The sequence below is a fragment of the Sphaerodactylus townsendi genome, linkage group LG01 (genome assembly GCF_021028975.2).
Source record: "Sphaerodactylus townsendi isolate TG3544 linkage group LG01, MPM_Stown_v2.3, whole genome shotgun sequence".
Taxonomy (NCBI): Eukaryota; Metazoa; Chordata; class Lepidosauria; order Squamata; family Sphaerodactylidae; genus Sphaerodactylus; species Sphaerodactylus townsendi.
Window position 1 is genome coordinate 192765106 of NC_059425.1, and position 15424 is coordinate 192780529.

Genomic DNA, 15424 nt, shown 5'->3' on the forward strand with positions numbered 1-15424 from the left:
CTATAAAACTCTCCCTGGATCTTCCACAACTGGAAATATAAGAAAAAAAGGAAAGGAAACAGCATGTCATCATTCTTATCCTCCAAAACATGCCTGTTCTATGCCTAAAGAAATAAAATTAAGGATCAACAGTCAGCCAATCTCAAATCCTTGAAGAAGCAGCCTGAAGAGGGAATCCATCTCCCACGTGGGTCACAGATGGAAAGTGGATCTTTCTGCATGTGGATTGCCTTACCATGCTGATCTAGACCCCAGATACATCTTTTGATGAAGTGCTTTGGTTGTGTAACCTCAGTGATTCTGAGGTCCTGGGAAAAAAGATGGAGTCCTAGAATCACTGGGTGAGATTGACAAGAGGGTGATAAGTCCTGCTTTTCACCACTCCACAGCTTATTTCCAGCTACTGCCTGAATGACACCTCCAGAAGTCATGACAGCAACGGACAGGGTTATAGAGTGGTTGGAGAATGGGACCCTTTGGATGGGAACTTGGAGCAGCTACCCCAGTTGCCCCAAAGTTAAAACTGCCTCTGATTCTAGTCTTCCTTGACAACCTTAGCACTGAGTTTTCTAGAGGATAATCAAGACCAGGACACTCTACCTTCAAAGGTTGCAAAGATGATCAGAGTATCGTCTTTAAGGTAATTCTTCCGTAGCAGTTCTCTGCGATGTAAGATGCTGCTCCAGCCATAATAGGAGCCGACGTAGCGATTGTATGAAGGATCCAAAGATCCTATAATGGAGGGTTTATCCCAAAAAAGTTGGCCATTTGCTATACAAAAAGAAGAAGAAGGGAAGAAATTGAAATAGATGAATACATGAATTGAGTGTTCTGGGGGTTGATCGTTGTAACGGACTTGTCCCACCCTGAAGGGTTGGTGAGAAGCAGGCCTGCTTAAAGAGGCCTGGGTGACAGTAAAAGTAAGGCAGCAGGCCCTAATTTAAATAAAAGCAAGGTGATTGGTCGATGGAAGGCACTGTTGCCCCTGGCCAATGTAAGGGTGTGCTAAAACGCTGCTAGATCAACAGAAAGACAGAGAGAGCCTGTCAGACAGTTCTTTGTTGGGAGTTCTGAAGAGAACAGCTGGTGTTCAGAGAGCAGAGTCTGTGGAGGGAAGTCTCCCTGCTCTGTCTCTGGTGTAAAGGAATTCTGGTCCAGCTCAGACAGCTGGCAGGATTCTGGTGACTCTCCTCAAGCGAAGGAAGCTTGTGAGAGGAAGGCAGGCACTGGTTTGTTGGTGCAAGAAGCGCCGGCCAGAGGCTTCGTCAGTAGACACTGACCAGACCCAGGAGTCTGTCCAGCCCCTGTACCATACCAGTCTGGGAAGCCCCCAAACCTCTAGGTCAGTGGTGGCAAACCTTTGGCACTCCAGATGTTATGGACTACAATTCCCATCAGCCCCTGCCAGCATGGCCAATTGGCCATGCTGGAAGGGTGAAACCTGCCATGGGAAGTGGAGTCCATATCTGGTCCACAAGACACCACTACTCCCTAGGCCTGAGAGGGGTTTTGGTGTGTGTGTGAGTGAAGGGGAAGAAGAAGAGTTTGGATTTATATCCCCCCTTTCTCTCCTGTAATGGAGACTCAAGGGGCTTACAATCCCTTGCCCTGGAAGTCTGTGAAAAAGAAAAGTAGCAAGTTTTACCCAGACAGGCTAAGAATTTTTTCTTTGGCCGGAGGTGGGGAGACTTCAACAGCTATCCTAGAATCTTGGAAGCGAGGATCATCTAAGATCAAAGCTGGAATATCATAAAAGTCACTGGACACAATGCAGCAATGCTGGCAAAGATTCCACGAACAGAACCTTCTGTTTCCTTTGATCTTGACTAACAAGGAAAAAACAAAATGTCACTAGGGGATGCCAACTGGCTTGGGTGGGACCTGGAGGTCTCGTAGGATGACAATTGGACCTTTGGACTATAGAGCTCAGGTTCCCCTGGAGGAAACGGCAGCTTTGCAGGGTGGAATCTGTGTCATGACATTCCTTCTGAGCTTCTCTCACGCCCTAAACTTTGCCTTCCCCAGACTCACGCACCCTCACCCCTGCCCAGATCTCTAGGGATTTCCCAGCTTGGAGTTGCCCATCCTGGAGGCACCGCAGCGGAGTTAAAAGGGCAAAACTACCCATGAGGCATCATCACAATCCCACAACAATGGTCATTTTGGCATGATCAAAATATCCTGCGTTGAGCAAGAAATATATCCCTGTGAAGCCAAGAATTCTGCATGGTTCCCGGTCCTAAAGTGAGTTTGCCTCGGGATATTTCCCCCATCCCAGGGTATTCAAAAACTGCCAGATTGGTGATTATTTTAAAAAATCCCAGGGTGAGCCTGCTAGAGCCTGCTACTGTGCGAACACCAATCGGGAGCAGAACCAGTTCATTTTTCCTGCCTAGCTGCCTTATCTCCCTGCCTGACATACATTCAAGCTGCCACTCAAAAACAACAGCCAATCAAACCCGGGACACCAGGCATGCTCAAATACGCTTACAGCTGCCGCTAAAAAAACCCCCAGCCAATCAGAACATGGGACACCGGGCATGCTCAAATGGGCTTGCAATGTAAATACAGAAGTTCCGGGCCCATGCGAAACAAGCTGGAGCATTTCCTCCCGGTCTTCACTGCATTCCTTCACAAAACGGACAGCCATGCAAACAGACAAACCAGGATAAAATAGACCAGAATTGTAAGGAACCAGCTCCAATTCTGCTGTGCAGAAACGGCCCACATGTATTTTCAGTACATGTGTAACCCAGAGTCCAAAGTTGGGTTACACATGCACAATTAGCTTACCGTTCAGTAGCTCTGGATCTGTAGTGAAAACCCTTTGGGCTGACATCCTTTGGGTAATATCCGGATCTTGATCCACTATGGTGAATGTCACTTGCCTGTTCCCTGCTGGCCACTCTAGAGCCCCGTCATTTTCACTGCTGCACAGAGCGAAACGGATTCCCAGGTAGTTTCCACTAGAGTTGACCACACCATGGGGATAGAGTCTCAGCACGAAGCAATATCCTTCTGAGCTGTCAAACAATGGGCTTGAAATATACTGTCCTTGGGAAGTGGTGGTCAAAACAGAAGTAAAGTTTGTGATCTGCCAGGTAGCCCGGTTGGGGGCACTGCGTCTCCGTCAGACTGACATCGTCAATGCTGATCCCACCAGCAGAGTTGGAGGGGTCTTCTCTGATGCCATGGAAGACATAGCGGAACTTGGTCTGGCTGCTGAAGGGAATGGTTGCTAACTTCCAGTGGTGGTGCACGTCAGCTGTGAAAAGTGAGCGAAAAGCTTGTGACTTAAAAAAATACTACGAATAACTTCAGTGGCACGTGACAATCTTTATTTGGCTTCATCAGAGCAGCCCTTTGAGACACCGACAGAGGCCACAGTTACAATCTTTTGCACACTCATCTGGGGGATATTCCAGTGAATTTATTCAGGATTTGTTAAGCTGTTTTGTAACATTAAGCATGGGGGAAAAAAGTCTGATGAACTTAAAAGCCCCATCGGTTTTATTCAGCTGTTGCAGAAAATGTTCAGGTTAAAAAACCAGAAACCCAATTTTTTTCAGTTCTCCCCCTCCGGGGGGGGGGGGGAACTGCTCCCACCTGCATTTCCCAACTACCAGACGATTTGGAAAGTATCAGCAGGGGAGAAAACTCTGGGCTTTCTCAGGGTGGCATGAAGTTGCATGTGAGCTCCCAAAGGCATGTGGTGAGCCACTGCGAGTAGCAGAATGCTGGACTAGATGGACTCTGGTCTGATCCAGCAGGCTAGTTCTTATGTTTTTATGAGCCCCCCCCCCCACCGCACTTGGTGTGGCTCTCAAGTGCCCGTGTCCTTGGGAAATGGGGAGGGGGGAGACTGAAAAAGCTGAAAAAGTCAAACGTTATTCAGCTTTTCCAGCACCAGGTGTTTTCGGTTTTTCTGAACACCCCTCTTCTTTTTTTAAAAAAATATCAGTAAATTAAAAACTTGATAAAATCTGATATGGCTTTTTGGGGGGGTAAAGGGTATTGTGATTTGGGTTTACCTGAGAGTCCAGCACCCCTAGCGTGGACCTAAATGTTAGACATACAACAAATGTAGACATACAACATTCCCAGTGATGAGGATGCCAAGTTCTAAAGCTCACCATAAAACGTTTGCAGCTTCACCATTTTCCTAAGATTTTCAGTTCCGTCATCTTTTTTAATCCAGATTATGAGTTTGTCTTGGTGGCTTCCATCAAACCTGTAAAAAAACTGTAGGCACTTCACTGCTCTTTTAGGATACAGGATGCGTGACTCCAAAATAGCTGATTCTCCTGAACTTCCTGCTGTGGTATTAAGGTGCATGAAATATCCCCTACCTGCAAAGCAAATACAGGAAGATTGCTCAATAGTAAGGTCATAGTAAGGAGAGAGCATTCAGGTCATAGTAAGGAGAGAGCATTCCTGGATATGCTAAATGACTGTGGCTTAGAGCAGATGGTTGTCTGGAACCAACCAGGGGAGAGAGTGATCCTAGATCCTAATTCTATGTGCCAAGGACCCAGGACCATGAATTTTGCAGGAAGTCAGGTGTTGTTCGAGCCTGAGTAGGGAACAGAACCACAATGGCACTGTCAGATTCAGTATCACTGCATCTTGAACAAAGTGGCAACTACTAATAGGTGCATTTAAGCCTTCAAGAAAGAGGGAATTTCTTCTACTCAAAAAGATGGTGAAGGGGATAGTGCATGGGAAGCTGAAAGGAGAAAATCAAAGAGAGAGTCAAAACTGTCCAAGGATGCTTGGAGGGTTATTTAAAGAAACACAGTAATAAAAGCTCAGCTGGAATGTGTTCCTACAGGTTAGAAAAGGCAGCACCCAGTCCAAAAAGAAAGCCACCATAGTGGTTAACAAGAGAGGGTTGAGGAAGATTATCAGAAAAAGAAAAAAATGTCTTTTTTTAGAAAATGGAAGTCCAGTTTGGCTGATGAAAGAATATAGAGAGGGGAACACAAATGGTGGCTTAAGAAAGAAGCAAAGTTAGGCTGTAAAGAGGAGGCTAAAAAAAGGATTATGAGGAACGCATGGCTGCGAACATCCAAGACCAGCTTAACAAACAGTTCTTCCAAGAGTTACCACATCAAAAGCAGGGGAAGCCAGCAAGGGAAGCGGTAGGCCGGATTAGATGACAAAGGAACAAAGGGTGTGCTAAAGAGATGGCAGGAGATTGCAGAGAAGCTGAATGAGATTCTTTGCATCTGTGTCTTCACTTTAAGAGGAGGTGAGGAACATTCCTGCACCTGAACCCAGAAGCTTCTTAGGAAGGCCGGAATCCGAGGAACTAAGCGAAGATAGTGGTAGACAAAGGAAGAAGTTCTGGCAGCCATTGATAGGCTAAATGTTACTGCAAATCCCCTGGCCCCAGATTGCATTCACCCAAGGAAGTTCTTAAAAGAGCTCAAGCGTGAAATTGCTGATCTTCTCCCACTTTTAATATGCAACTTATCCCTGAGAATCAGGGCTCCATCCCTGAAGACTGGAAGATGGCCAATGTCACACCAATCTTTAAGAAAAGGATCTAGGGGGACCCGGAAATTAGTGGCCAGTCCAGTTTTAACATCTGTTCCTGTGAGTAAAATTAGTAGAATCTATCATTAAAGATAAAAAATTATAAAACATGTAGAAAAGCAAGACCTGCTGAGAAAGGAGTCAGCTTATGGCTTTTGCAGAGAGCAAAATCCTGTCTTACAAAACTTACTAGGAGTTTAATGGCACTTTGAGGGTGTAAACAGGCATGTGGACGAGGGGTGAACAGGTGGACATTGTCTACTTGGATTTCAAAAGGCTTTTGACAAAGTTCCCTCACCAGAGAGCTGTTGAGAAAACTCCAGCAATGAAGGAATGAGAGAAGTCTCTCTATGGATTAAAAACTGGTTGCAGAAAACAGGAAACAAAGAGTGGAGGTGTAAATGGGAAGTTCTCTAATGGAGAGATGTGCGAGTGGTGATTGTCCCCAAGGATCCCGTTTTGGGACCAGTGCTCTTTAACCTATTCATAAATGACCTGGAAGTTAGGGGTGGGTAAGCGTGGTGTGCCAAGTTTGCAGATGATACCAGGAATTATGTAGGGTGGTGAGAACCACAAAGGGGATTAGAAAGAGCTCCAAAGCGGACCTTGATAAGAATTAGGTGAGTGATTATATGGGCTCAGAAGTAGCAAATGCAGTTCAATGCTTAGCCTTAAAATGTAAGTGAAGTATTGCACACTAGGGGCAAAATCAAAATCCAAACACATGAGCTACAGGGTCAGATTACTATCAGTCACAGACCAGGAAAGGGATTTAAGTCTTAGTTGATAGTTCCATGGGAATGTCAACTCAATGCATGGCTTGAAAAGCTATTGAAAAAGACAAACTCTATGCTGGGGATCATTAGGAAGGAATTGATAATAAAGAGCTTAAAGATTGTCATGCTTACTTATATAGAAGCAGTGGTGCGACACGCACTTGGAGTTACTGTATAGTAATGCACCGCTGACCACAGCAGCACCGTAGTAGAGGCGTTTGGCATACCGGACCCTCGGCCTTCACCTAGTGCTTACCGCGCCCCCACTCCTCATCCCCCTATGAGTCCACGGGTCATGAACTGTCTGGCTCAATCACGGGCATCAGGACAAGGGACAATGGTCTTGCCCCCGGTGAGGATGAAGCTCCAGGCGGCTGCAGCACGCTCTCCATGCGTATTAGCAGCCGGGTGAGATCATGCATCCACATGATGATGATCTCTCTCAGTCTCCGCTCTCCGGTTTCTCCGGTCAGCCCACATACGCCCCCCCTCTTGCCAAACCTAATAAAGGGGCGAGAGTCCCCAGCACCAAGGCAGAGTGGTCAGGATCCGAAATCCCAGCGACTTCCCTGTTGCTGGCGCTCTCCTCCAGATGAAAACCTCCTCCGGCGTCCTACCGCCCATTATTCCTTGGCAACGGCGACCCTGCGCGGGGGGTGACTACAAAACTGGTGCGAAACCAGGGGGAATCCTCGCAGACCTCTGCACCCTGCTCACCACGTTTAAAGCCTGGGAAAGGGCCAGCGGTACGAAGTCAGCTGGATCGAGCATCCAGGGACCACCGTTTCGGTATCGCCTGTCATCTCTGGATCGGCGCATCCAGAAGGGCTTCAGCGTCCTAGGACACTTTCTGCGTCGGCGGAACACCGGTGAAGGTATGGGAGCTTGCAAAAGCGGAGGCTTATGATAGCAACTGCGATTAAACGAGCTGAAAGCGATTAGCGAAATCGCAGCAGGAGGTCTCCGTTAAGAGAGGGGAGCTGCGCCAAATTGGTTTGAGGAGATTGAAGCCCAGTTGTCCATTAGTGGTACGCGAGGGGGGGGGACACTTCAAGATCTTAAGGACTGGGAAAACAGCCGGGCTTTTCTGCCAGCACAGAGCCTGGCAGCGCCCGATGTCACTGCTACTGGCGATGGAGAACAGTGTTGTATGCGCCATCATCGCCTGCAGACCCATGGCTCCCTTTGCCATGGGCATACTCCACTTCGATCCTTCACCTTCAATTTCATCCCGAATTTTCTCTATCCGGCTTCAAATTGAATGCGCGCCTGTCCTCCTTCTGCCCGTGCTCCTCCCACCCATTTCAAACTCTCCAGCGGCTCAGCCGCCCCTCTGCTGCTCGCCTTCATTTTCGAAGCCACTGCACCTCGCGTCAAAGCATACGCGTAATGGCGGCGGGTTTCAACAACCCCTGCTATTAGGCGTATTAATACGATCTGCAGAGGGAAGGGAGACCCTGACCGGCGGAGAGGCGATGCTGAAGATCCCTTGCTTTTGTCGCCCGATCCACCTTCACAGACCATGAGGGGGGAGGGTGGCATTATTCAGAAGGGTTGGTCGAGTACCAGCCCTTTAAAGTTACAATATCCTCACTGAGCTCCGCCATAAGCAATGCGGGACGTGAGAATTGACAAGCCCTATGCTTGAGAGGCATGCTAGAGGCAAGCGAGGAACCACCTAATGGTTCGGACGACTGGAAGACCACCTTCCGCATGCTCCTGAGCCCTGCACAATTTGTGATCTGGGAAAGTGAGTTCCGTAGCAGTGCTTCAGCAGGCAGCCACCTCTGTGGCGCCACCACCACCGCCGAGCAGCTTTACCCGGTTTCAATGCCTTCCGTGACCGACAATCAGATTGTCCTGCCTGGGAGCCACCCATACGGTTTGCCTCTGAATGCGCCTACAAAGGCGTTTTGAAAGTCCCCAATACCGGACAGCCAACCCAAAGTTTTCTAGCACCGGGCAGAAGCCTCAAGAGGCCCTATGCTGAGTTTGTGAACAGGCTCAGGAGGCCCTCAAAGAGCAGGTTGACAGCGAGGAGGCCCAGAGGCCGAACTCATGGCGCCCTTGCCGGGAGGCGCCTCGCTGAGAGTGCCGCCAAAGCGATCTGGAGCCTAGGAAGGAACCCGAGCTGGCCGACGTATAAAGCTTACCGGGATATGGTCTTTAAGCCCATCAAGCCAGCCTTCTAGCCGCCGCCCTCTCCGGCTGCCATGAGACAGCCCGAGGCAAATTAATGCCAATTCGCGGCAAGCCAGGACATTTCGGGAGGAATTGTAGGCTGCCAGTAGGAGGCCTACAACCCTGGCCGAGGAGGGTCTCTCCCCAGAAGACCCCAGGAAAGTCTAAAGACCGAGGCTCCCAATGCCCGTGGGGAGGCCAGCGCCCGGGCATCTCCCAGCCGGAACCAAGATCCGCACCTCAAACCCTTCCCAGACTCCCCATGAGATCTTAGCTGCCCCAGCTCAGTATAGTGATCCCATCCCACGGAGACCATTGGGCTGGTCTTGCCAGCTGCTGCTCCCCCCCCGTCTATACTTCCTGCTCTGCTAGCCCCTTCTACTTCCAAAGTCACCATTACCTCCCACCAGTGCCCCAGAATGGTACGCATTTCAAAATCTCTGCAGAGTCCACAGTCACTGAATTGCAACAGAAGAGAAATGCTGGCCGGAGAAGGGACTGCCCGTTTTGAGCCCTCCTCAGAATGCCCCATAGCCAATCTACAGGACAATGAGGCATGGAAAGGGAAGATGCTGGCACAATGGCCTTAAGCCAAAGTCGCTGCGAAGAAGAAGCCCCCCCCTTGGCCCTCTCCAGCTGTAAGGTTCAAACCAGATCTCATAGCCTCTGAGCCTGTACAAAGCCCTAAGCTCAAAGCTCCCAGTGGCAGCAAAATCGTCAGCACCTCAGAGAGAGCAAAATCCCAAATCAGAGTTGCAATCCTCCCTGCATTTTGCTTATATATTGCTCTGTATGCCTATGTATGTTCTGTATGTCTTGCCCCTTTCAAAGAGACCCTAAAGTTTTCCCCTCATAGGGGGGATTTTCCATTGCTTCTAAGCTATGCTCTTGTGCTTCAATTAAAAGTTTTCTCCTTCTGATTATGTGTGCCAATGCCTTGAAAGGTTTACGCCCATTACAGCATCCGCCTTAAGCGGGACACAGCTCGTGCGTGTTCCCCAGGATACCGATGGGACCTGCTTCAAGCCGCCTCCATCTTAGTTTAAACCTTCAAAACTTTTCTTCAAACCTCTCCTTGAACCTTTTCCTTAGTCCATCTGAGCCTACACTGCCACATTGGCGTGGTATGGGGTTACATATGAAGCAAAATAATTTTCATGCTCCCACATTCTCTGCTGGTAGCTCCCTGGCTAGTCACAGTGCCAGGGGGGGTCTCTCAGCCACACCTATCTTACACAGCCTCCGCTGTGAGAAGGTAGGAAGCGAGCTCAAACCGGCCAAAGTCCCTGCGGAGGAAGGTAGAGCTGACTTCCAAACCCTTCCCCCCTGCCTTCCCTTCTGCACCCCACCTCTTTCTAATGGGCTGGCAGCACCCCACCTCTAGATCTAGGATCTGATAAAGGTTTTGCAAACCCCTCTCAATTTCTAACTCCTGTGATCAAACCTCAAGCCCAGGAACTGTTTTCTTTGCATCTTCTCTATATCTTTCCTATAGATGCTAGATTACGATGTGACTATAATTGTGAATTGGTCAAGTTGCTTTGCAAGAGACCCGCACCTTAGGCGGGTGATTGGGATTGTTTTACAAACAAACTTATCAGACCTGGATATGACCTCTCCCTTCTCCTAAGCCTTCGGGCAATTCCTGCCTTGTATCTCTTAGCAGATGTTGCAGAGTGATTCGTTGGCCGAGGAATGGGCCAACTGCTTCTTAGCTTGGCCAAAACAAGCGAAAGAAGGGGGAGTAGTTCCCCTATTGTCCCAATCAAGGTCTCATCCAGCAGACCATGTCCAAAGTACTTCTCTATTCTCTATCAAAAAATTGCCAGCCCCACTCAGGGCTCCGGGCTTTCCATTGTCATCTATAAGAACTAACTTCCAGCCAGCCACGCCAAAACCCCTGGGGAAAGCGTGCTTGTTTTTTTCTCTTCCATACAGGAGTCCAGTTCACCATGCCAGGCCAGCCCCATCCCGGAGATGGAGCGGGGCCTCCCTGGAGGATCCGACCCCGCCGCCCTGTTGAGAGAGCCCGATCACCCCCCAGCCTGGGTCGAGATGGGAGGGATCTCTCTGGAGCCAGCACACCCATTCTTCCACGGAGATCGCGCTCAGAGTTTGATACTGTGTGTACAGCTGCCCTCATCCACAGTCGCCATTCTCTCTCCTCTCTACGCCCCTGGCTGAAACTTGGAATTGCAGCCAGGAACACTCCTGATAGATTAACCCTTGGAACTCTCCAGCTGTTTTCAGCCCTTGAATAATGTGGAACCTGCGCCTTCTCTCACAACCTTGCTTTCGTGAGAATCACTGAACCTGCAATGCTAAAGACTATCAGTAGCTCTCCCTCGCTCTTGAGAATCCATGGACTCGCGTAGCCGGCTCTGTAGCTTTGGTAGTCGAACAGCAAGAGCCATGCATTGGACAATTATGCAACCACGGGTTGCCTTCTTTCCGTACATCATCCAGCCTATGTATCGTTTAGCAACGTTTTATTGTTTACTGTAAACCAACTATTGCTGAAGTTATCGCATGCCTTAATTTTAGAAGTTATGTTATTTGTTTGTTGCTGCATTTCCGCCTGTCTGTCTGCCGGAACTCTCTGCTACCGTCTCACCATCTGCCTCAGGCTTCACCCGGAAGCCCAAGCACAGCCGCCCGCTCCGCCCTTCCCTCGACCCTTTGCGAGGCGGCAGGCTCCTAGCAAGCCCGGGAGTATGTTTCCGCAACTTCCCTTGTGGGAGTCCCCGGACTTGTTTCCTGTAACACCAAGACTATTGGCCGGCTGGCCTGTGCTCTTGCGAAGTCCATGAACTCTACCCCCATCGCTCTGGGTGCCCTGGCCTCCGAGCAGCAGGAACTTCGTCAAGCGGCCTTAGATAATTGTGCCGCTACTGATTACTTGTTGTTGTTACATCACCAAGGTTGTGAAAATGTACGTAATATGTGTTGCTTTAATCTCTCTGATAATTCCCAATTGATTCATATGAAAGTCGCGGAGTGCAAGAAGTTGTATCTAATCTGAAGTATGATGTTTTGCCCCAATGGTGGTCCAGCCCTCTGGAGCTGGCTGCGGGAGGATGGTTAAGTGCTATTGTACAGCTCTGCATTGGTTTAATTGTATGCCTCATTATGGGGATCTTGTTTTTAGTTCAATGTATGTTTAATATTGCCTGTAACCTATGTAAGCCCCTCGACTTTCCCTTACCCATAACCAAGTTCTAATGTTGCACAAGCAGCTTCGGTCAGCTCGACCAAGCGGCGGAGGAGACAAAGCGTCCCTTTAAATCGCCCCTAGCATTTGGCCTTCCTTCTAAAATGTAAAGGAGGAGATGTAGTAATGCACACGCTGACCCAGCAGCACCGTAGTAGAGCGTTTGGCATGCAGGCGGACCCTCGGCCTTCTGGTCGCCACCGCACCCCACTCCTCATCCCCTATGAGTCCACGGGTCATGAACTGTCTGGCTCAATCACGGGCATCGGACAAAGGGACAATGGTCTTGCCCCAGGTGAGGATTGAGGCTCAGGCAGCTGCAGCTCCTCTCCGCGCGTAGCAGCCGGGTGAGATCATGCATCACATGATGATCTCTCAGTCTCCCGCTCTCCCGGTTTCTCCCGGTCCGCCCACATCGCCCCCCCTCTTGCAAACCCTAATAAAAGGAGCGAGAATCTAGCACAAGGCAGAGTGGTCAGGATCACGAAATCCCGCGCTTCCTGTTGCTGACGCTCTCCTCCAGATGAAACCTCCTCCGCGTCTCGCCTATTCCTTGACGACGACCCTGCGGGGGTGACTACAGAGTACTGTGTCCAGTTCTGAGTGTAGCATCTCAAAAAAAGGATATTGAGGAGATAGAAAAAGTGCAGAGAAGGGCAACAAGGATGATTGAGGGACTGGAGCACCTTCCCTATGAGGAGAGGCTGCAGCGTTTGGGACTCTTTAGTTTGGAGAGGGAGGCTGACTGAGGGGGGATATGATTGAAGTCTACAAAATTATGCATGGGGTAGAAAATGTTGACAGAGAGAAATTTTTCTCTCTTTCTCACAATACTAGAACCAGGGGCATTCATTGAAAATGCTGGGGAAGAATTAGGACTAATAAAAGGAAACACTTCTTCATAGCGTGTGATGGGTGTTTGGAACATGCTGCCACAGGAGGTGGTGATGGCCACTCACCTGGATAGCTTTAAGGGGGCTTGGACAGATATATGTAGGAGAAGTCCATTTATGGCTACCAATCTTGATCCTCTTTGATCTGAGATTGCCAATGCCTTAACAGACCAGGTGATCAGGAGCAGCAACCCTTGAAGGCCATTCGCGTTCACATCCTACATGTGAGCTCCCAAAGGCACCTGGTGGGCCACTGCGAGTAGCAGAGAGCTGGACTAGATGGACTTTGGTCTGATCCAGCTGGCTTGTTCTTATGTTCTTATGTTCTTATGTTCTTAGTCTAAATCAGGGGTAGGGAACCTGCGGCTCTCCAGATGTTCAGGAACTACAATTCCCATGCTGAATTGGCCATGCTGACAGGGGCTGATGGGAATTGTAGTTCCTGAACATCTGGAGAGCCGCAGGTTCCCTACCCCTGGTCTAAATCTTTTACTAACGTTTAGACACAATTTAGGAATCAGCTGTGCCAAACAAGTATCATCATTACGACACAACATTTCTTTGCCCAAATTTTTCCAATGTGGTGCCAATAAGAGAAGCTGAAGCAATCTTTTAAAGTTGCAAATAATAAATATGGAGTGCAGTTAAACAATGACAATGAAGCTACTTTGCAAGTAATATGTATAAGAAGAAGAGAAGAAGAGTTTGGATTTATATCCCCCCTTTCTCTCCTGTGGGAGACTCAAAGGGGTTTACAATCTCCTTACCCTTCCCCCCTCACAACAAACACCCTGTGAGGTGGGTGGGGCTGAGAGAGCTCCGAAAAGCTGTGACTAGCCCAAGGTCACCCAGCTAGCGTGTGCGGGAGTGCACAGGCTAATCTGAATTCCCCAGATAAGCCTCCACAGCTCAAGCAGCAGAGCAGGGAATCAAACCCGGTTCCTCCAGATTAGAATGCACCTGCGCTTAACTACTATGTCACTGCTGCTCCAAGCAACCACACAGGGGCTTAGAGCCATGCAACATGTTGGCTGTTCTATTAAATGTAATGCCACACAATTGCTATCTTTGCTGATGGGCCACGTGCATCCCAGGGTGGCAAAGGGAGGGGGAGGAAAGGGAGCTCTTCTTTGTGTCCTGCTGTGACTGCCTCATGGGCACCTGGGGCTTCACCATGTCATGACAACATTTGGTTCTGCAGGAGCTGCTACATGTAGCCACACTTGTTTTAGAGAACCACAATAAAGCAGTTGAGGGCTACTCACGTGGATTTTGAAATCTGTTCTACTGAATCCACTAGGGACAACAACAGAAGTCAATTCATAAGCAAAACAGATGGCAAAGATCTATAAGCTAAATCTAGAGAACTGGAATCAATTCCCCCTCCTCCACGTGAGTGGCAGACTTTAATCTAGAGAACCAGGTTTGATTCTTCATTCCTCCATGTGAGCAGCAAAGTCCAATCCGGAGAACCAGGTTTGCTTCCCTGCTTCTCCATGGTAGATTCCGCACAGCACAAATATATTATAAATAGCATTTTGGGGAAGAACTTCACAGAGGTTCCTTCCCCATTATATTCCTCTCAATCCGTGTTTTTCAAAAATCACTGAATCTCTTTGCAAAATCCCAAGTTGAAGATGCCGCCACACAGGGACATAGGTAAGGGGGGATTCATGGGTTTAAACCTCCCCATTACATGTCTGGAGGGGGGGCTGGGCGCTCCTGTGCCTCAGCTGCATGCCCCTCCCACCCCAGCTGTGCCTCCCACCGGGCCCGGGCAACCAGGCGGCTGTGGGGGTGGCACTGCAAAAACAAAAGGACAGTGTGTGTGGGGGGGGAGGCACGATGTGTGCGCAGCAGAACTAAAGGAAGCCACCCGTACAGGCAGCCGGCATCACACGCTTGCAAGCTGCAAGCCCGCCTGCCGGGGAAAGAAAGTTTAGCTCAAAACCTGCTTCGCGAGAGCTGAGAGGCGAGACTTTCTTTCCCCAGCCGGCTGGCTTGCAGCTTGCAAGCGTGTGAGGCTGGCTGCCTGCCTGTATGGGTGGCTTTTCTTAATTCTGTTGCGCACATGCGCCCCCCCCCCCACAGATGGGAGGGGGTATGGCCCCGCCCCTGAGCCCACCCCCAAGCCCACCCCATAAAAAAGCTATACCTACATCCAGCGGTGGGATTCAAATAATTTAACAACTAATTGTTTACAAGCACCATTTTAACAAATAGTTTCTGCTGAAGTGGTGTGAACCGGCTGAATCCCACACTGCCTACGTCCACTGGTGGAGCTACCAGGGGATAGGGGGTGCACCACATACCAGTGCATGGCTTTGGGTGACGTGGGGGGTGGAAAATTCCCCGACCCCTCCCCATCCCCAGCGCCCCTTCCACAACACCCCTCCCCCACTTTAGCAAACTGAGCAGGCTGGAGAACAGGCCTGCCTGTTCTGATGGGAACTACATTTCCCAGGGTCTCCTGGGAAATGTAGTTCCCACACGCGAACTGTTCTCCAACCTACTGCTAAAAAAATGCGTGAGGCCAGAGAGGAGCAGGCGTGATCCCCGCGGCACCCCGTCGTTGCCCCCACAATTACTTTAGCAAACCGTGCAGGCTGGAGAACAGGCCTGTTCCCTTTCAGGCTGCAAAGGACCTGATGGGAACTACATTTCCCAAGGGCCCTGGGAGCGTAGTTCCACCAGAACAGGCAGGCCTGTTCTCCAGCCTGCTCGGCTTGCTAAAGTAATTGTGGGGGAACATGAGGAGTTACGCAGTGGCACTGTGAGTGTGCTCGAGGCACTCTGGCCCAGCTACGCCTCTGCCTATGTCACTG

The 15424-nt window shown here is 49.6% G+C and overlaps 1 pseudogene; it reads right to left on the minus strand.

Annotated features, from left to right (window-relative positions):
- The window catches only part of LOC125438328, a 50673-nt pseudogene continuing 35249 nt past the window's right edge, over nucleotides 1–15424 (minus strand).